Source organism: Diplotaxodon limnothrissa, linkage group LG17 (assembly GCF_057381915.1).
Source record: "Diplotaxodon limnothrissa isolate DT_005_m linkage group LG17, D_limnothrissa_male_GT1.1, whole genome shotgun sequence".
Classification (NCBI taxonomy): domain Eukaryota; kingdom Metazoa; phylum Chordata; class Actinopteri; order Cichliformes; family Cichlidae; genus Diplotaxodon; species Diplotaxodon limnothrissa.
In genome coordinates this window covers 14,807,763-14,828,921 of record NC_140612.1, presented here as the reverse complement: position 1 = coordinate 14,828,921, position 21,159 = coordinate 14,807,763, and the positions used below count along the sequence as shown (strand labels likewise).

Genomic DNA, 21,159 nt, shown 5'->3' with positions numbered 1-21,159 from the left:
TCAATAATTAATTAATTACATGTGTCATAACTATTTATTTAATTAATTAATTCCAATTTTAATTAATTATTGCCACATTTAATTAATTATTTAATGGTGTATTTAATTAATTCATTATGGCAGTCCTGGCGTTCCATATTTCGCTACTCAGGTTAAACATGATATATAAGTCACTTAAATAACTTAAACATGTTATTGTTTTATGTGTTCATGACTAAATCAGTTTGGCTGAGATTAAAGTTATTAGATTAAATTAGATTAAATAAAACTTTATTAATCCCTCGGGAGGGTTGCTCCAGGGTTTTCACACAGCTGAGTAAACGTCAAACAGAGAACTGATTAAACAGAAGTCCAAGATGGTTGAGAATTTACGCCAGCGTCAGGTTATACTTTAGATCGCAAGGAGCAGACAGCAGAGTTTCACTCCACCAAGAGAGCTCATGACATAATTCTGAAGGCTAGACCGTCCAATTTCACAGTCGCTCACTTCCGGCCTACTCGGCCTTCGGAGGACCCGGCCCACTTAGACCACGAAGGCTGGGTCCTCAGGTGGACACAGCCTGTGAATTTGGACACCTCTGCTGTTTCCAGCCGGACAATAATAACGGTGACATTTAACCTATTTACCCGATAAGTAAACATTGCAAAATTCAAGTTTATTGTGTATATACGTATATGTATACCACTCCCCCCCAACAGCCCTTTTGAATGTCTCCCTAATTCTGAGGTCTCAAGGTTGGCAAGTATGTTATTTGGTCTCCCTAATAAGTCCCTCCATAAACTTCAACTTCTTCAGAATTCTGCAGCTCGGGTCATAACTCGTACTCTCTTAAGAGACCATATTACCCCAATTCTTCAACAGCCTCACTGGTTGCCCATAAAAGCCAGGATAAACTAAGATAAAATCTTAGTTCTCATGTTTAAGTGTATTCATAACCTTGCCCCTCCTTATCTCTGTGATCTGCTTCGTATCACCACAGTTTCCCGCTCTCTCAGATCTTCATCTGCCACTCATCTTGTTGTTCCTTCTGCTTGCCTTACCACTATGGTAAGCTTTCAGTCGCTCTGCTCCTCGGCTCTGGAACTCACTTCCTTCAGCCTTAAGAAATGGATTCTCTTCCCTTACTTAAGTCACAACTCAAAACCTACTTGTTTAACCTGGCTTACTCGCTTTAAAACTTGCTGTCAAATCGTGGGGGTTTTTTTGTTTGTTTTTTTAAATTTGTTGTTTGTAGTTGTATTTTGCTGGTTTCTGTATTTTAATTTATTAGAATCTATTTTAATCTACTGTTTTATTGATGTTGTTTTCTCTTTGTAAGGTGACCTTGGGTTTTAGAAAGGCGCCCTCAAATAAAATGTATTATTATTATTATTATTATTATTATTATTATTATTATTATCATTATTATTATTATCATCATCATCATCATCATCATCATCATCATCATTAGTAATTTTAAATACGAGTTCAAAAGAGATGCCTGTGCAAGTGAGAGGAGCCATCATTAGATTAGGAAAAACATGAACCATAAATCCATGAAAGAAAAAACATTTGGATTGGTCAACTCAAAAACTGATGTGTTCTTAAAAAGAATAAATGCCAACAGCATCAAAAAAGTGCATGATGATAGATGTATTTACATAGTAAAGAAAAAGCCTGCGAGTCATACAGTTGCATTCACAACTGGAAGTAATTCACTTGATCTTCATTAGTTTGAAACTGAAAGCTGGTTGTTTGTTGACTTTCCGGGCCCTGGTTGCCTTGGTAGCCCTTGGCAAAAACGTATTTACTACCAAGTAATATCTCAATCCATGCTGACATTGGTAATCGCTTAAGCTGTTTGCCAGGAAGTTGAGAAAACTTTATCACCAATTTGTGTCACCTGTAGCTGCCAAATGTCATTCACTATCCATAGTCTCTGGTCACCACAACACTGCAAATGTTCCCAGTAGGGTCAAAAGGTAAATCAAGAATGTTCTTGAGGAGGCAGGTGTTTCACAGTGTAAAATCAAGAGACACCATCCTGAATGTAAAAACAGGTTTGCAACAAGGTGCAAATTCCCTACAGCAAAATAACAGCATACTCTTCAATGGCAATGTCAGTCCTCCTTCAGCCTAGCCCAGCATGCTTTTATTAAAAGTAGTTATTAAATATAAAATTGAATGCAGAGAGACCCACAAACAAGCAGCAACTTAAGGGAAAATAAAGGTTTGATAGACATCTCACAGGAGGAAATGCAGCATTTAGTAATGTCCATGTGTTCTAGGTTTCATGTAGTCAGTCACTGAATTTGGATTTTTATCCAATTATTAAAAACGATTTTATCTTTTAATATGATATTTCAAATCATGTGTGTGTTCCAATAATTTTGAGCCTCTGAAAATGTATAAGTATAAACATTTATAAAAAGCCTATAATTCCTAAACCCATCCAGCCATTCGTTCTCTTCTGCTTATCTAAGTTGGGACGCCTTCATGATTTCACTTTACACATATTATTCAATTTTTTTAAACATGAGAACATTAGTCTTTGACTAACCTAGAGTGTTACAGTGAAGGTTTTGTTTTTCAGGGCATCTTAAAGAGTAATGTGATACTTACCAGGTCTTAAAATGAGATAAATGCAATCTCAGCTGAACAATAAAGCATGACACATTTCACTCTGTCATTATTTATTTAGCAGAAGACAACACAACGTACAGAACCAGTGCGTGGAAACACTAAGCACACCGTTATTGCTCCAAGAGGAGTTAGGAGTGTAAAACAGCAGCCAGGTGCTGATAATTAAACGCACATGAGTAACTGCTCAACAGCAAGTGTGATGACCTTTATAAAAGTTGCTAATGTGGCTTCAGCTCAAACTCTACGGGTCTCAGTTAGTATGTTAAATATTTAAGTTCACGAGAGGACAATTAGAAAAAGATTAATCAAGTACGGCTTGTTGGTAAGACAAGACCAAAGTGGACATGTTTGACCATTATGCAGAGTGCCATATTTGGTGAAAACCAAACACAGCATATCTGCACAAACATCTCATAGAAACTGGCAAACATGTTGGTTGAGGAGATGTAATTTTGGGTTTGTTTTGCAGCCACAGGACCTGGACACATTTAAGTCATCAACCGTGAACTCTGTATGAAAATGATTCTATAATGGAGTGTGAGGTTGTCTACCCGACAGCTAAAACTTGGCTAGAATTTACAGTTAGTTTTTTACATTTTGATATACTTTGTTAATACAATTAACCTGAAATCACACAAAAACCATAAAAGTATGAAAAGGTTAGATTTTTTTTTCTTTTACTCTGACGAACCAACCAACATGTCTAACAAATCATTTTCAAAACTTGAAATGCAAATATATATTTTAATTTTTTTAAATTTATGCACAAATTTTGAACACAACAAAGTTACATACAACTATTTATATAACAATGCAGCCAATACCTCGGATGTTTTTTGTACAATTATTTAAATTTCTTTACAGAAATGGAGACCCAGTGAAACAGGCTGCATCTTGCTGTTACATCATCTTAAAAGAGTCATTTGCTTTGGACACACCGGCGCACCTGTCAACTCCAGATACAACTATGTATAAACAAATGCTCAATGAAGCAACATTTTGAAGAAGAATGGGCCAAAATTCGCCAAAAATGATGTGATGGGGTCATAAAGTCATAGAGAAATGACTTCAAGTTACTGTCTGTGAAGGTTCTCAGTCATCCAGGTCATCGTAGTCAAAGGAGCTTGCAAAGAAAAGCGTCTGGACTTCTTTAAGTTGCTTGAAGACGTTTCACCTCTCATCCGAGAAACTTCTTCAGTTCTAAGGTCAAATGGTGGAGAGTCCCAGATATAAACCTAGTGGGAGAAACCCCCCACAGAGGGACAAAAGGACCCCCTGATGATCCTCTAATCGCCTGAGCCAAGGTGTGAAACTGGGTGTGGGTCCCAATCAGCCAGAGTTTCGGGTGTGTTCATTGTGAAACCTGGCCCCACCTTATCATGCGAATTCCTGAGGTCAGATGGCCCAGGATGTGAGTGGGCGTTAAGGCGTCTGGGAAGGGATCTCAAAACTGGATTATAGATGGCAGAGAGTTGGTGTCGTAAACCCCCGCCTCTGTTCAAAGATGGTCGCTCACAGTGGACATAGATGGCTTCTTTCACTCGTCTTTCAAACCATCTGTCCTCTCTGTCCAAAATGTGAACATTGGCATCCTCGAAAGAGTGTCCTTTATCCTTAAGATGCAGATGGACTGCTGAGTCTTGTCCTGTGGAGGTGGCTCTTCTGTGTTGTGCCATGCGCTTGTGAAGTGGCTGTTTGGTCTCTCCAATGTAGAGATCTGGGCATTCCTCGCTGCACTGTACACCACATTGTTAAGTCTGTGTTTTGGCGTTTTGTCTTTCGGGTGAACCAGTTTTTGTCTGAGCGTGTTGCTGGGTCTGAAATACACTGGGATGTCGTGCTTGGAGAAAACTCTCCTGAGTTTTTCTGATACACCGGCTACATAGGGGATGACAATGTTGTTGCGTCTGTCCTTCTTATCCTCCCTCGCTGTTGTCTGGTCTTCTTTTCTGTGCCTCTTTGCTGACTTTAAGAACGCCCATTTAGGATAGCCGCACGTTTTGAGTGCTTCCTTTACATGTGTGTGTTCCTTCTTTTTCCCTTCAGGCTTAGAGGGAACATGTTCTGCCCGGTGGTGTAGGGTCCTAATTACTCCAAGTTTGTGTTCCAGAGGGTGATGGGAGTCAAAGAGGAGGTACTGGTCCGCAGAGGTGTGGACTCGAGTCACATGACTTGGACTCGAGTCAGACTCGAGTCATTAATTTTATGACTTTAGACTTGACTTGAAAAAATGTTGTAAGACTTGTGACTTGACTTAGACTTTTACACCAATGACCTGGGACTTGAATTGGACTTGAACCGGTTTACTTGAAAAGACTTGATATTTCACCCCAAATATAAAATTTAACATGCATATTATATAGAGATTGAAAATGTCATTCAGGGGTAGAACCACAAAGGATTCTGGGAACTCGTGGCAAGAGGTACTAGGCTTTTAATTGAAATCAGTCACACAGCGATAAAAAGAAACACAAAAATGTCAAGAAGCCGTTGTATTATTAACTGCAATAGCCGGTCACATGACAGCCACGGGAAGCCGACGGGTAAAGAGATCGGTTGTTATCGGATTACGTCGTTGAAGAGAAATTGTTCGAGCCATGTTTCCGAAGTAACAAAGAGGCGACGGATGGCCTGGATTGCAGCCATTCAAAGACCAAATATAACGTCCCAGAACACTCCAGCTCACAGGTTAGTCTGCTCCAAGCATTTCCACAAAGGTCAGTCTGCTGTTGTAGTTAACACATCATTTTCATAACATAATTGGTGATATAGGTTACAAGCAAGTCTGGCGCTGAACAGAAATTGTCGCTCCTTTGTTTATTGTGCATAAATAGTGAATTGTCCTGACACAATATTGCGTTTCGCTTCTGTTATTATGGTACATTGACAAAAACATATACTTTTATTCACAGGATAAAACAGTTTTTTTGTATCACTAATTGCCCAGTACCATTACAGCATACAGTATTATTGTCACTGCTACATTTCTGTAACGCGTACCAGAAATTATTTCCACTGCTAATTAATTACCGTTGAGCTCAAAAGTCCTATTAATAAACGGTTAACTAATGTGTATTTATGAAGACGATTTGTGAGACTGGTAAACTTATGATAGGTACGATGGTCTTTCGTTCTACACGGTGCATTTCAAGGTGTGAAGTTGGTCACACCCGATCCTCCAAGGAGCTGTCTTCTTGTAGTCGTTTTCTGACAGTCTCCACGGCCTCCGTTTTCTGGAGACTGTCAGAAAACGACTACAAGAAGACAGCTCCTTGGAGGACAGGACCAACTTCACACCCGATCAGATTTGCACACTGTTAGACCTCTGCCTCACCACTACATATTTCAAATACAACGAAGGCTTTTACACATGTTCCCTCTAAGCCTGAAGGGAAAAAGAAGGAACACACACATGTAAAGGAAGCACTCAAAACGTGCGGCTATCCTAAATGGGCGTTCTTAAAGTCAGCAAAGAGGCACAGAAAAGAAGACCAGACACCAGCGAGGGAGGATAAGAAGGACAGACGCAACAACATTGTCATCCCCTATGTAGCCGGTGTATCAGAAAAACTCAGGAGAGTTTTCTCCAAGCACGACATCCCAGTGTATTTCAGACCCAGCAACACGCTCAGACAAAAACTGGTTCACCCGAAAGACAAAACGCCAAAACACAGACTTAACAATGTGGTGTATGCTGTACAGTGCAGCGAGGAATGCCCAGATCTCTACATTGGAGAGACCAAACAGCCACTTCACAAGCGCATGGCACAACACAGAAGAGCCACCTCCACAGGACAAGACTCAGCAGTCCATCTGCATCTTAAGGATAAAGGACACTCTTTCGAGGATGCCAATGTTCACATTTTGGACAGAGAGGACAGATGGTTTGAAAGAGGAGTGAAAGAAGCCATCTATGTCCACTGTGAGCGACCATCTTTGAACAGAGGCGGGGGTTTACGACACCAACTCTCTGCCATCTATAATCCAGTTTTGAGATCCCTTCCCAGACGCCTTAACGCCCACTCACATCCTGGGCCATCTGACCTCAGGAATTCGCATGATAAGGTGGGGCCAGGTTTCACAATGAACACACCCGAAACTCTGGCTGATTGGGACCCACACCCAGTTTCACACCTTGGCTCAGGCGATTAGAGGATCATCAGGGGGTCCTTTTGTCCCTCTGTGGGGGGTTACTCCCACTAGGTTCTCGGATGAGAACCTAGTGGGAGTAACTAGGTTACTTCTCGGATAAGAGGTGAAACGTCTTCAAGCAACTTAAAGAAGTCCAGACGCTTTTCTTTGCAAACTCCTTTGACTTCAAGTTACTGCTGCTAAAGTTGGCTCTGTAAGCTATTGAATCATGAGGCATACTCATACAAAAAAAATGTATGTAACATGAATGTTCCTATGTGTCACGTTTGTGCCATTCCATACAGTAAAATATTGTATGTCCTGTTGTTACTCCTGTAGCTTTGTTTTAGAAGTTCCTTCATTAGAACATTGAGATTCTGCAGGTACTACAGGATTCAGGATTTCCCCACTATGGGAAAGTGAAAAGGCATTTCATTTGGTGTCGTCCTCAGCCCTCCTCTCTACCCACACTCTGTCTCTGCTGTTCCCCTCACTTGCCTGATGAGCTCTCCCTGCAGTCTGCATTGCTCCAAGCGAGGGAGGCATGGAGACGGTGGCAGAGTTTAAAAGAGAGCAGTAATGAGGATTCAGTCTCTCCACCACCACGTCTCATACATCAAAGCTCCTTGCTCCTGTGTCAATTAAAAGAGCTATGCAAAAAGACACCCCGCCACTCATTCATAATAAAACACAGCTCTTGGCTAGTGCTGGAAGATTGGCTGCCAAAGCAGTGATGAAGCAAACATCGGACCCCCATAACCCCCACCACACCCACCGGCTTCTGCATCACAACTATTGTCCATGAACACATTAACTTAGACTAAGCATATGCTATTTTGAAAGAAAACAGCATGTTGTTAATCTAAATTCGTTAATGACCCTCCAAGTAATGAACTGCCACAAAGAGACTAAGGACTGGTTGGTACTAATGAATGCAGTGCTTTTATTCAACTTGGCGTGTGTAACTGCACTCCATAGGCAGGATGGAACCCTTCATATGTAGCAATAAAAGCATTACAGGATGACACAACAGATGAATGGCTGGTTCTTCTTACTCAGTATTATTAGTTGCGATTTGTGTTCTATTAGCAGAAAGTATCCATAGCAGAAAGACCTTTGTTTTTTCATGCTGTCAGTAATTACTTCCATCAGAGACTCCATAATTCTAGTAGGATCAATGGTCTGTGTGACAGATTGATGTAAAGAGCATCATTATGCTCACCATGCATGAACATCTTATTGATGCACACCTTTGCACATTTCAGCATAATAGGCCCTATGGCAACAAGGCAAACAAAGTCTCTGGTTTCTAGGTTTGTGTCACAGTTTTTTTCATTGTCAAACAATGTGATTTTTCTTCATCATAATAATGCATTCATACAGGGCTGACATAATAAAACAAAACAAAACAAACAAAGACAGATCCTAAGAGATGTGCACATGATTAACAAGTTACCCACAGCCTTAGCGTAATATTTTGTTGAACATTTGCAGAGATTAGTTAAACACACACACACACACACACACACACACACACACACACACACACACACACACACACACACACAGTAAGGTGGTGAGGTAAAGATTTTAATTTTGTTGCTGTGTTTTCTTAGATTTGTGGATTGGGATTTTTGTAAAGCGGCACCCTCCAGGGCTAAAGTAAGCTGCAGCGGGAAGCTGATAGGCTTCACCTCTGCTAATTCAAGTCACTCAACTTGACCACTTGACTATGTTTGGGCTGTCTGTGCCTTTTGGAGCATTTCTAAGGAAAGTATGTGGTGATTATTAAGGCCTACTATTTGGCATCGGCCATCCAAGAAGGTTGTCCTACAATTTTTATGAGTGAATTTCTAACTTTTATTTAGTCTGTTACTAATTAGCAGATGTGGAACTATGTGTTTTGCAGTTTTACAGTTCATAGATACAGCCTACTAACCAAGTTTGCTACAATTAACTGATAAATATGCACTTTAAGCTCTCATGGGCACTTATGGCTCAAAACATAAGGGTAAAAAAGATCAATGAGAATTCAAAAAGCATATACAAGTAAACAATAACTGTCTGGATTAGCCTGACGAAGGTTTCATCATTTCTGACGACAGCTGAAGGAAAATTACACTAACTTAGTGTCAGTTAAAACATATTTCCTGTATACCCCTTACACTGTCTTTACAATATCTCGAGATTATTCCTATCTGGCTACAACTACCCCCTGCTATAACTGTCCAGTGTTTCATGGTTCAATAAAAAGCATGTACATTGCTGCTGCTGTGACAGTACTACTGATATTACAAAAAAGGGACCTTTGATACATGTACCACAATATCTGCCCTTTATTATCATTGCATTGTGATGCAGATTAAGGCATAAAACCTTCATGTAATGAGTTTGCATAAATTTAATGTGTAAAGAAAGTACCTATATTTCCCAACAGTTTTCACTAGCATTTTCATTTGCAATAGCGGTTCATTGCATGAAAAACAATTTAGCTACTATAATTCATAATTTTTACACTTGGCAAACCCACAGTTTTCCGCATCAGTAAACCAACAGTAGCTTCCTTGTGTCAATATTAACACAATCAGATTATTTTGACTGTTAATAATTTAATAATGAATTTACTAAAATGTCAATGAATAATGTCAATCTGACAATCGGGGATACTACTATTACTAAGACATATGAATGTATTTTAGATTTAGCTACTCAAATTTTCTGGAAAATTAAAAAAAAAAAAAAGAATTATTTGGAGAACTCTGTGAAAGTAAGGAACATTAGTGATTGTACAAGAGTTTATGCAATAGAAGTATTTTGGCTGTTTACAGTCTGAAGCAACTGAGTAGCATGGTGTAAGTGTATCAAGGTAAGAAATAGGACAGGGCTCCAGAGTCTAAATACTGGTGGTTATGATTACACTTAACAGATGGCTCACAGAGACTTTGAGTAAGGCTCTGTACCTCCAGGAAGAGATGTAAAACTGAGAGTTCCACAGAAAACGGTTTGAATAGTGTAATAACTGGCTATAAGAAAATTGAGAATGAGAGGATTGTGCAAAGGTGGAAGTGACAGAACAGAGAAGCAGGAATAGCCCAAACATCAAGCTATGCAGACAGACATCAGGAACCAGATCATGTAGATTTTTCTCCCTTTAGGCTAACTGCTGTAGTATTAATATAGATTTTATGAATAGTATATAACAAATTTAAACTGTACACCAAGCCTAAGCTGAAGTTTTAGAGGAAAACATTTTTTTTTGGGGGGGGGGTAACAAAACAAAGTTTAAAATTTCAGCTGCCAAATCTCTCTGCCAATGGACAGCTGAAAGAAACAGAAAATGGTTTTGGTGTGCTTTACATGTCCTGTTTTAACCTTGACGGCCAAATTGTCACTCTAATGATTACAAATCCTTTATTTATTCATTTAGGAGCCCCTGCAACAATGTAACACAGTGCATTGTTTCTAAATCTCTAATTCATGACTCATATTGCAATGTGCTGGCTATTTGCACTCCCCACCTGATTTAAACCAAATTTGTACATCAAACGTTTAATGTAGCATCACAGTGTGTATTTTCTACTGTCAGATTAACTCGCTACATGTTATAACTTAAATCTTCTTCCTTTGGGTTGTTGAATATTGATCCATGATTTCTATTGTTGTCCTATGTTGCTTTGCCAAGAGCTTTTCTTTTTCATGTGCCTCCTGTGTTCGCCTCTCTGCCACATTGTTTGTAAGAGTTCAGTCTCGGTTCGTCTTTTAGTTTATTTAAGTTTTACTTTAAAGGGTGGATTCTGATCTAGACAATGGATGTAGCTACGACAGCTGCTTTGTGAAGTAACATTATGAGGCTTTGATATTACCATCTTAGTGTTTTAAAGTCAGGTGTGATCTGATAGTGGGTCTGATAGTGAAACCCACATGCATACTGGCTTGTCAATCAAGTCATTAGCCAATGTGGCTTGGATAATCTAGGGTCAATCAGACTCCGTTTTTTACTCATTATGATCCAAAATGAGTGACTGAGCCCATAAACTCAGGAAAGTGATCAAGTCTGAAGGCTGTTTTCACATATTCTATAATGCCTTCATAATACATGTTCTGTTTGCGTGAGATATAATAGAAATGACTACTTAGTGGTCACGTCTTTTGGTGTCCATATCTGTGTCTGCAACAGTGTATAATAAAGGCTTAACACTGCAAGTCTTTCTGCAACAATGTATAAGGTACCATCTTGATACAGAGTTATAGTGGTACACTGGTCCCCATTAAAAATAAAATAAAATTAAGTTTAAGTGAAAATATATAAATGCCAGAATTGCATACTCAGAGAGTAACACTAACCATTAAGTACAGTCACTGGCTACACACATTAACAACAGCACTCCACTAAATGATCTGAGCACTTGGTAAATCACTAAGACATTTACTTCAGTGGCTTTAACAATAGCCTCCAAAGAGCTATTCATTTTGGGGCTAGACTAACCTGTGAGAATGATTAAAACTGTATAATGACAATAAACTAATTCAAAAAGTTAATATTCTCCATTTAGGCTTTGAAGTGAATTAGTATTGTGAGTGATCTCGCCTAAAAAAACAACCAACTCCCTTTTCTGACCATGTAGAAAGAAAACCAGATGTGGAAGTACCGACTCTGTCCAAAGTGCCCCTAAGGCAGGGCTGTAGAGTGCGACCAAATTTTTCAGTGGTGCGACTAAAAAAAAATATTTGGTTGCACCTGTGCGACCAACTGTTTTGCTGTTTTGCTTCCACGACTATTAAAATCACACTCCATGCACAGCTAGCTCTCTCTCTATCTCTCTCTGTACTTCAAGAACAGTTTCCCGTCTCCAATCTCCGTTTTCTGTATTATTCATTCGCTTATTACCCACCAGTCTACCGTTGTTTACAGCGCTGTCGGCTGCTGTCTTTTTCTTTTCTTTTTTTCACTTGAATGACCTCGGACAAGAAAGCCTATTTTTTCTGTTGTTCAATACTGAAGAAATTTGAACTTTATATGCAGAACATTGTAGAATATTTTTAAGGTTATCTGCTATAAAAAGCCAGACCAGGAAAATCTCCTTCATGTTTTTCTGTGTTTTATTCTCAGTTACTTTCGCACAAAGGCATCTGCCGTGATGTTCACAATTCTGATGAAGTCAGTACTGATAAATGATCAGAATTATAATATTTCTGACTGTCTGAGGCTAAGTTGAATCGAATCGGGACTTTGAAAACCGGAATCGAATGGATTATAGAAATCAGTGATGATACACAGCCCTAGTGAGCAGCCTAGGCACGACAGAAGTGGATGTAGCTGTAATAGGAAAAGAACTATTGCTAACTTTTCTGTTATGTTAAGGCCTGATCCTTCTGAAATTCATAGCCAGTGCTCTGACACGGTGTCATCAATCTTTGAATGCTGAAAAAGCACAGTGTATCCAGAAAAACACATTATATTATATAAATTATTATAAAATTTGTGTGCGCCTAACTTTTGTGCCGGTACGCCAAACTTTTTAAAGTTAGGCGTACCGGTACGCCCATGGCAAAAAGTTAGTCTAGAGCCCTGCCCTAAGGTTTACATTTCAACATGGCAATCCTAGCAGAGAAGAAGAGATTTAAACTATTCCATCCACAGCTCTTTGAATATGTTTAATTCTCCTGCACTCTACAAATTATATTTCATCTGCAAATTGGGTATAATCCTTTCTTCAAGATGATCCAACTCCTTACAACAAAGTGCAGAATGAGAACAGCTAATACCTCACATTTTATATCTTCCTTACAGACTCACTACTCTTGGGATTCTTTCCACTTTGTCTACACACTGCCTTTTCGTTTTCGAGAATGATTTATGTTCCAGTTTTGTTTCTTTCCTAATATCATTTGTTATTCTTATGTTTGTTAGGATTTGGACATGCTGGGGTTTGTTTTTTTCTCCCTCTCCAAGATTTCTGATTTCTGTCAGACTTCTGGGTTCTCTCATCGAGCCACCATATTTCAGAATCAGCTGTGGCAACAGTTCTTTGCTAGATCATTGTCTCTGCTATTGTGGTAACGTGACCTGTTCCTAGTGACTTCAGATAATGCATTTCTTAGATTGACAAATCTAAGTTTCCTTGTTGGTCTCCAGTATTCCTGAGAGTTACATTTCACCCTCCAGAAGAATTGAGCCACTGCCAAACACTTGCTCACCTGCTTCTGATCTCACTTACCTGGACTCCGCTGTTCCACCTGTGCACCCGCCAGCACATTCTCCCCTGCTCAACAGCCGCAGTAAACATAGTCATGCCTACAGTGTGACAAGTAAGCTTCACCTCCCACTATTGATGATTCAGTATTTGTTATCAAGCCCGGCCTCCTTTTAAAATTTGGTCTACCTCCTAATGCGCTATAATCATCTGATAACAGTTCATATGATGGGAAGGAAATGGTGGAGTGGTCTATAAATTTTAAGGAGCTTAGTTATGGACATTGCTTTTTTATCATCACATTCTTGTCTTTTGGTGAGACAAAAATAAAAGTAAACCGTGTCCAGAGCAAATTTGACATGTAACCAGTGTAATATAAATAATAAAAATGGCAATAATGTACTTCAGTTCATTCATGATGCATTTCCTGTGGACGAGAAGCACAGAAAGAAGTGCCTGGTGACACTTAATAACCTGATTAGATGTCATCTAAACACATGTGCTGGCTTGTACAAGAATCCTGTAAATTGCTGTATTTATTTATATGTTCCATCCATCCATCCATCTTCATCCGCTTTATCCGGGGCCGGGTCGCGGGGGCAGCAGCCTAAGCAAAGAGGCCCAGACCTCCCTCTCCCCAGCCACCTCCTCCACCTTATCCGGGGGAATACCAAGGCGTTCCCAGGCCAGCCGAGAGATATAATCTCTCCAGCGTGTCCTGGGTCTGCCCCGGGGCCTCCTCCCGGTGGGACATGCCTGGAACACCTCACCCAGGAGACGCCCAGGGGGCATCCTTGTCAGATGCCCGAACCACCTCAGCTGGCTCCTTTCGATGTGGAGCAGCAGCTGCTCTACTCTGAGCCCCTCCCGGATGGCCGAACTTCTCACCCTATCTCTAAGGGAGAGGCCAGCCACCCTTTGGAGGAAGCTCATTTCTGCCGCTTGTATCCGCGATCTCGTTCTTTCAGTCACTACCCACAGCTCGTGGCCATAGGTGAGGGTAGGGACGTAGATCGACCGGTAAATTGAGAGCTTCGCTTTTACACTCAGCTCCCTCTTCACCACGACGGAACTCATCCCCGACCCGGAGTGGGCACTCCACCCTTTTCCGGCTGAGAACCATGGCCTCAGATTTGGAGGTGCTGATCCTCATTCCCGCTGCTTCACACTCGGCTGCGAACCATTCCAGTGCGAGCTGGAGGCCCCCACCCGATGAAGCCAACAGAACCACATCATCTGCAAAAATCAGAGATGAGATTCTGAGGCCACCAAACCGAAAGCCCTCCGCCACTTGGCTGCGCCTAGAAATCCTGTCCATAAAAATTATGAACAGAACCGGAGACAAAGGGCAGCCCTGGCGGAGCCCATCACCTACCGGGAACGAGTCCGACTTATTGCCGGCAATGCGAACCAAGCTCTTGCAACGGTTGTATAGGGATCGAATGGCCGGTAGCAATGGGCCAGACACCCCATACTCCCGCAACACCTCCCACAGGACACCCCGAGGGACACGGTCGAATGCCTTCTCCAAGTCCACAAAACACATGTAGACTGGTTGGGCAAACTCCCATGCACCCTCAAGTATCCTGGAGAGGATAAAGAGCTGGTCCAGTGTTCCGCGACCAGGACGAAAACCGCATTGTTCCTCCTGTATCCGAGGTTCGACTAACGGACGAACTCTCCTTTCCAGCACCCTGGCATAGACTTTCCCAGGAAGGCTGAGGAGTGTGATCCCCCTGTAGTTGGAACACACCCTCCGGTCCCCCTTCTTAAAGATGGGGACCACCACCCCGGTCTGCCAGTCCACAGGTACTGCCCCTGATCTCCACGCAACATTGCAGAGGCGTGTCAACCAGGACAGCCCTACAACGTCCAGAGCCTTCAGGAACTCGGGGCGGACCTCATCAACACCAGGGGCTCTGCCACCAAGGAGTTGTTTAACTGCCTCAGTGACCTCGCCCCCGGAAATTGGCGGGTCATTCCCCTCATCCCCAGACTCTGCTTCCTCCTCGGAAGACGTGTCAGATTGAGGAGGTCCTCGAAGTATTCCTTCCACCGCCTGACAATTTTCTCAGTCGACGTCAGCAGCGCTCCGCCAGCACTATACACAGTGCAGGTAGAGCACCGCTTTCCCCTCCTGAGACGTCTGACGGTTTGCCAGAATCTCTTCGAGGCAGTCCGAAAGTCTTTTTCCATGGCCTCTCTGAACTCCTCCCACACCCGAGTTTTTGCTTCAGCCACTGCCCGAGCCGCATTCTGCTTGGCCTGTCGATACCTGTCGGCTGCCTCCGGAGTCCCACAGGCTAACCAAGCCCGATAGGACTCCTTCTTCAGCCTGGTGGCTCCCTTCACCTCTGGTGTCCACCATTTGGTTCGGTCATTACCACCACGGCAGGCACCAACCACCTTGCGGCCACAGCTCAATGCAGCAGCTTCGGCAATGGAGACGCTGAACATGGTCCATTCGGACTCAATGTCCCCAGTCTCCCTCGGAATGCTGTTGAAGCTCTGCCGGAGGTGTGCGTTGAAGATCTCGCGGACTGGGGCCTCTGCTAGACGTTCCCAGCACACCCTCACTACGCGTTTAGGTGCACCAAGTCTGTCCAGCGTCCTCCCCCGCCACCTGATCCAACTCACCACCAGGTGGTGATCAGTTGACAGCTCAGCCCCTCTCTTTACCCGAGTGTCCAGAACATATGGTCGCAGGTCTGCTGATACGATTACAAAATCGATCATCGACCTACGGCCTAGAGCGTCCTGGTGCCACGTGCACTTATGGACACTCTTATGTTCGAACAGGGTGTTCGTTATGGCCAAACTGTGATTAGCACAGAAGTCCAATAACAAAGCACCGCTCGGGTTCAGATCAGGGAGGCCGTTCCTCCCAATCACGCCCCTCCAGGTCTCGCTGTCGTTACCCACGTGAGCATTGAAGTCACCCAGCAGGACAACAGAGTCTCCAGGTGGAGCACCCTCCAGCACCCCCCCCCCCCCCCAGGGACTCTAAGAAGGCTGGGTACTCTGAACTGCCACTCGGCGCATAAGCGCAGATGACAGTCAGGACCCGTTCCCCGACCCTAAGGCGCAGGGAACAAACCCTCTCGTCCACCGGGAAAAACCCCAACGTACCGGCAGCAAGCCGAGGGGATATTAGAATACCCACCCCAGCCCGCCGCCTCTCACCAGGGGCAACTCCAGACTGAGACAGAGTCCAGCCCCTCTCCAGGAGACTGGTTCCAGAGCCCAAGCCATGCGTAGAGGTGAGCCCGACTATATCTAGCCGGTACCTCTCAACCTCACGCACTAACTCAGGCTCCTTCCCCACCAGAGAGGTGACATTCCATGTCCCTATTGCCAGTCTTGGCAGGCGGGGGTCAGTCCGCCAGGGCCTCCGCTCCTGGCCGCCACCCAGCACACAATGCACCCGACCCCTATGGCGCCTCCTGCGGGAGGATGGGCCCATGTCTCCTCTTCGGGCTGTGCCCGGCCGGGCCCCATGGACTAAGGCCCGGCCACCAGACGCTCGCCCTCGGGCACCCTCCCCGGGCCTGGCTCCAGGGCGGGGCCCCGGTAACCCTATCCCGGGCAGGGTAAACTGTTCCCTCTGTGTCCTTTTCATAAGGGTCTTATGAATCGCTCTTTGTCTGGTCCCTCACCCAGGGCCAGTTTGCCATGGGAGACCCTACCAGGGGGCAAAAGCCCCCAGACAACATAGCCCCTGGGATCCCTGGGACACACAAACCCCTCCACCACAATAAGGTAGCGATTCAAGGAGGAGAGGCTTACAGCACCAGGTATTCCCAGGCAGTCTCCCATCCAAGTACTAACCAAGCCCAGCCCTGCTTAGCTTCCGAGATCAGACGAGGTCAGGCGTGCTCAGGGTGGTATGGCCGTAAGCTTATTTATATGTTAAATTGTATAAACCATGTCTTTAGTAATTACATTTAATATAGGAAAAACAAATGTGAAACAAGCTACACTTGTTTTATCTCCGCAGCATGTTCTCAGTTTGTACTGGACAGCTAGACCAGCTGTGTGTGAAGGTTCAAATGAAAGAGCAAATCTCCTTATTCACTTGCTCATTTCATTCAGCTCTGCCATTACTGAATGATGGCTTGGGGATAGAAGCTCCTCTGATATTTAACTTTGACTCTGTTTTTAATCTCACTGTTTTTTCTTAATTGTTCTCTTTTCATTTTGTCTTGTAAGCATTATTATTATTATTATTATTATTATTATTATTATTATTATTATTATTATTAATGTGGCTGGGTGTGGTTTGTGGCTCAGCTACAGGGGAGGGGTGGAGCAATGGGTTCAGGGTGTGGTGTCAGGGAAAGCTAGCCCACACGGCTGTTCTCCATCACCTGGTCATTCCTCCCTATAACAATAATAATAATGCTAATAATATATTGTGTATGCATGGGGCTTCAATTAATATACAACCCTTTTGGTCTATCTAAACTTTTTGCTCTAGGTAAGGACGCTCAGCTAAACAAAATTTAACAAATGGTATCATCCTTCCAAACAATAGTAAAGCTGGTGACTTTTATTTATTTATTTTTAAATCACCCTTTTGCAGTATTTGATTATTACTATTAGAATTGTGGCTGCTTAGACTGACAGGTCTGGTCACTTGTGGGATTATAAAAAACAACATGTTGGTGGCACAGAATGTTAATTTTGAAGCTTTGAGATGAGATTTTCCTGCCCTTTGCAAACTTAGGTGCAAAAAAAACAAGGCGTGTCAGCTCCAACCATGATGCCACAGGTCATTGGCTAACAACTTGTGCTGACAAATTGTTGGCCAACGAGTGTTTCATACCACAATCAATCCATCATTTTGAAAAGATTTACAAAACAAACTGAACTATTTATTTAGTATGACCCCAAACAAGAGACTGACCCCATAACATCACCAGCAAAGAGACAAGGTACTTTCGGATTGGCTTCATTTTTCTGACTGAGAAAGTATGTCCATGTTTTATGCTTTATGGCGAAATGCTAGAGTTGGTGCTTAAAAGTGTGAATTGTGTAATTGCAAACGATAGTTTATTTCACGTAACTTAAGCCCATATTTTATAATTAGTATCTATATGGAAAGTACTTGACTGCGAAAACAGTTCTAAGGACATTACAAAATCATCCTTATAATTTCCCAATTGGAAGCAGAACATGTAACTCTGAACTCTTTGAAACAACACAGCCATCTCTGACTCAGCATTGCGAGCATCACATGGAGGATTGATTTGGAACACATGCTCTGCCAGAGGATGACTGAGGATGACACCCTCTTTGACCTTCCAGATGTCAACTGTCTTTGAAACTATCTGTCTCACTATAAGGAAACAGCAATCCAGAAAAACCAGAAGACAACCACTAACCTCAAATCACTGTGTGTTGCTTCATGACATTATAAGACAAACATGGACTACGTAAATCAACAGTACTCATTTCCTAAACGGAAAGAAATTCCAGCATTTTCTAAAGTCCTAGGGTGGGAAAGGCTCCACAGAAAAGACCAACATCAGAAATGATCATTTACATTTTTTTCCAAGTTCTTTCAGATTTATTTTGACAAGACTTTCATCCCACAGCTGCTCAGCCACATGCTTGAGAAGTAGATGCCTATGCTCTATAAGATCTCTCTCTCTCTCTCTCTTAATTTACATAGGAAATATCACAGTATTCAGTCCATAACACCACAGACCACTGGTATCCTATACTATTCTTTTCGAAATACACACTGCATAGCAGTAATTTTCTTGTTTTGATTTTAACACAAAATTCCTTAACTTGAAAATAATTGATTGTTATTGGTAGATGTTATCAGATTAAATGAAAATGACGTACATACTTCATAACAGGACTTCAAATTAAATTAGGAACTTGTAATCTCTTACTGTATTAAATTAAGACAAGGCTGAGGAAAGTGCGATTTTCTTGTTTTGAATTTTTTCCCCCTGATAGTACAGTGCTAAAACTTTGTGTGCAAGTGTTTGCTTAGTTGAAATAATTGCTTAAAAATAATTCCTTAAATATAATTATAGATTTCAAAACAGCTTTGACAGAGCAACGCTTTTAAGGTAATGCTAAGGTTTTTTTTTTAATAGCATATCATAAATAATAGTTAGATATTTAACACACAGGCCGGATCTGTTTTATCTATTTAACAGTCATAAAACCAGTGTCCCTCACAGATATGAATCCATTAATCTTCTCTTGCTCTGTTGGATTGATGTATAAACATATAATTATTTTAAAAAATGTAATATTTTAATAATAATAATAATAATACCAACTTAAAGTAAGTTTACATTTACAATTTAAAAAGTGAACTACAAAACACTCCTTTAGCCTTAATTACCTGAAGTTCTACCATTTAATGAATTTTTGATCCCTCTTATTTTTCTGTTGTTCTTCAGTATTAAATAACATTATTACTTAATTAGTTTCCGTCTGTCTGATGATATCACTACTGATATTTCCACATAAGATTCATTGTGTCAGTTTTTTCGTTCGAGGCTTTGGTTTATTTTGTAAAGTTCCAGCTGTTTTTGAGTAATGTAATGTTCTTGGATTCCTGCTACACAGCCGGCATGACAGAATAACGTGCCGACTATGGACCCAGCAGCTCTCAGCCCCTCATGATTTATGACAGGATTTATACAGTGCAGAAGTTGTGCAATGATTGGTTGAAAAGCCCCAGTAAGGAATACCAGGGGGCAGCTAATCACAGTCTACAAAGACTGGTTTCTGGCCTTCCTTGGTTATTGGATTTGCTACATCAGTTGATAAAGATGAAGGATTTTGTCATCAAAACTTTTCACCTTTGTCTACCTGCTACAGCTGCCCACACCGCTGGCCATCTCCTGGAAAGGAGGCTTCAATCTCTGAGTTCATCATCATGGCAGCCATTGCTCAGCTCTCCAGCCTCGACATCGCCAGCCTTGACGCTGTAACTGCTCCATCTGCGCCGCTGGCCACACAGTTGGCATTCAGACTATCATCGTCTCCTCTGCCAGCCTCAGACTCTAAGTTTTGAAGCCTGGACAATCACTTGAAATATGTTATGTTTTAGACTGTTTTGTTGTTGTTGTTGTTGTTGTTGTTTTTGTTTGTGTGTTTGTTTGTTTTTCCTGGACATGCAGTCCTGCACAGTATATACGTTGGCCTAGATATCAAATAAACAGTAAAAGGAACCAATGTTTTAAATATTGCTTGATTAAAAAAACAACATCTCTGTCATCTTTGGATTTTTACTGTACGGTAAAATCAGTATGTATGTTTAACAGTGACATCATGGAACATTTCAAATTGTTCCCAGGATGGCTATAATTTTATGTGACATGACTTGAGCCCATTTAGCTTCTGATGGCCCCAAATGTAGGTGCTACCAAGGAAAAGGGACTGTCAAGTGTAATGCTTGTTTTGTGTTTACACTTGTTTTATTTAGGGGGTGGAAACGGCAATGATTTTTTTTTTATTTTGTTTTGAGGTGAGACGGTTTGTTCTCCCCCCCAAAAGAAAGACTATGTAATCCTTTCAGTTTGTTTGTTTGTCTGGCTGCCTGTTTTTTGGCAGTTTAATGTCCACAGTTTTTAAGATATCATGCTCAGATTTTGTGTAATGGTAGATACCAATAACAGCTCAAGGTCAATCAGGTCAAACCAAAAACCTTAGCTTATCCACAATTTTTTATGGGTCTTCTTTAAACTTTACAACAATATGCTAGGTGTTGGGGGACATGAGTACCTAGGTTGGCTAAGCATTTGACCTTGACCTTCATCGTAGGTTACCAAGATCAAAGCTGACCTTGGAAAAAAATCTCCAAGAACCCATATTTAGTAATGTATCATATGAAAGGGCATGGAGAGAGCTCTACAACACACTTTTTATTTTTTTCAGTACAAAATTCTATGACATTAGAATGATCACAAAAATACACACTGCGTGAATGCTTAAAAGCTCAAAATTCTCATGTAATGATTTTGGCCAATTATTTTAGCCAGTTCTGCTTTAATCATGTGGGTAAAGATAACAAAATACCATTTTAGTATGTAATGCTTCACAGTCATTGGTCAAAAGTCAGACATCAGCATGTTGTTATAAAAGCAGGCTGACGTCAGCAAACGGTAATAAAAACATTGTGGGGGGGCTGTCGAGCGCTCAGAGTGCTGTTGTTGTAAATGGTTTACATACAGTTAGCCA

The 21,159-nt window shown here is 41.7% G+C and overlaps 1 protein-coding gene and 1 non-coding gene across 2 annotated transcripts in view; both read right to left on the bottom strand.

Annotated features, from left to right (window-relative positions):
• The window catches only part of ghrhrb (growth hormone releasing hormone receptor b), a 70,181-nt gene that overhangs the window by 32,182 nt on the left and 16,840 nt on the right, over window positions 1-21,159 (bottom strand). The window lies entirely within an intron of this gene.
• LOC146614741 (5S ribosomal RNA) lies at window positions 16,728-16,846 on the bottom strand. The gene has a single exon (XR_014907030.1). It is a non-coding gene; the product is annotated as a 5S ribosomal RNA (ribosomal RNA).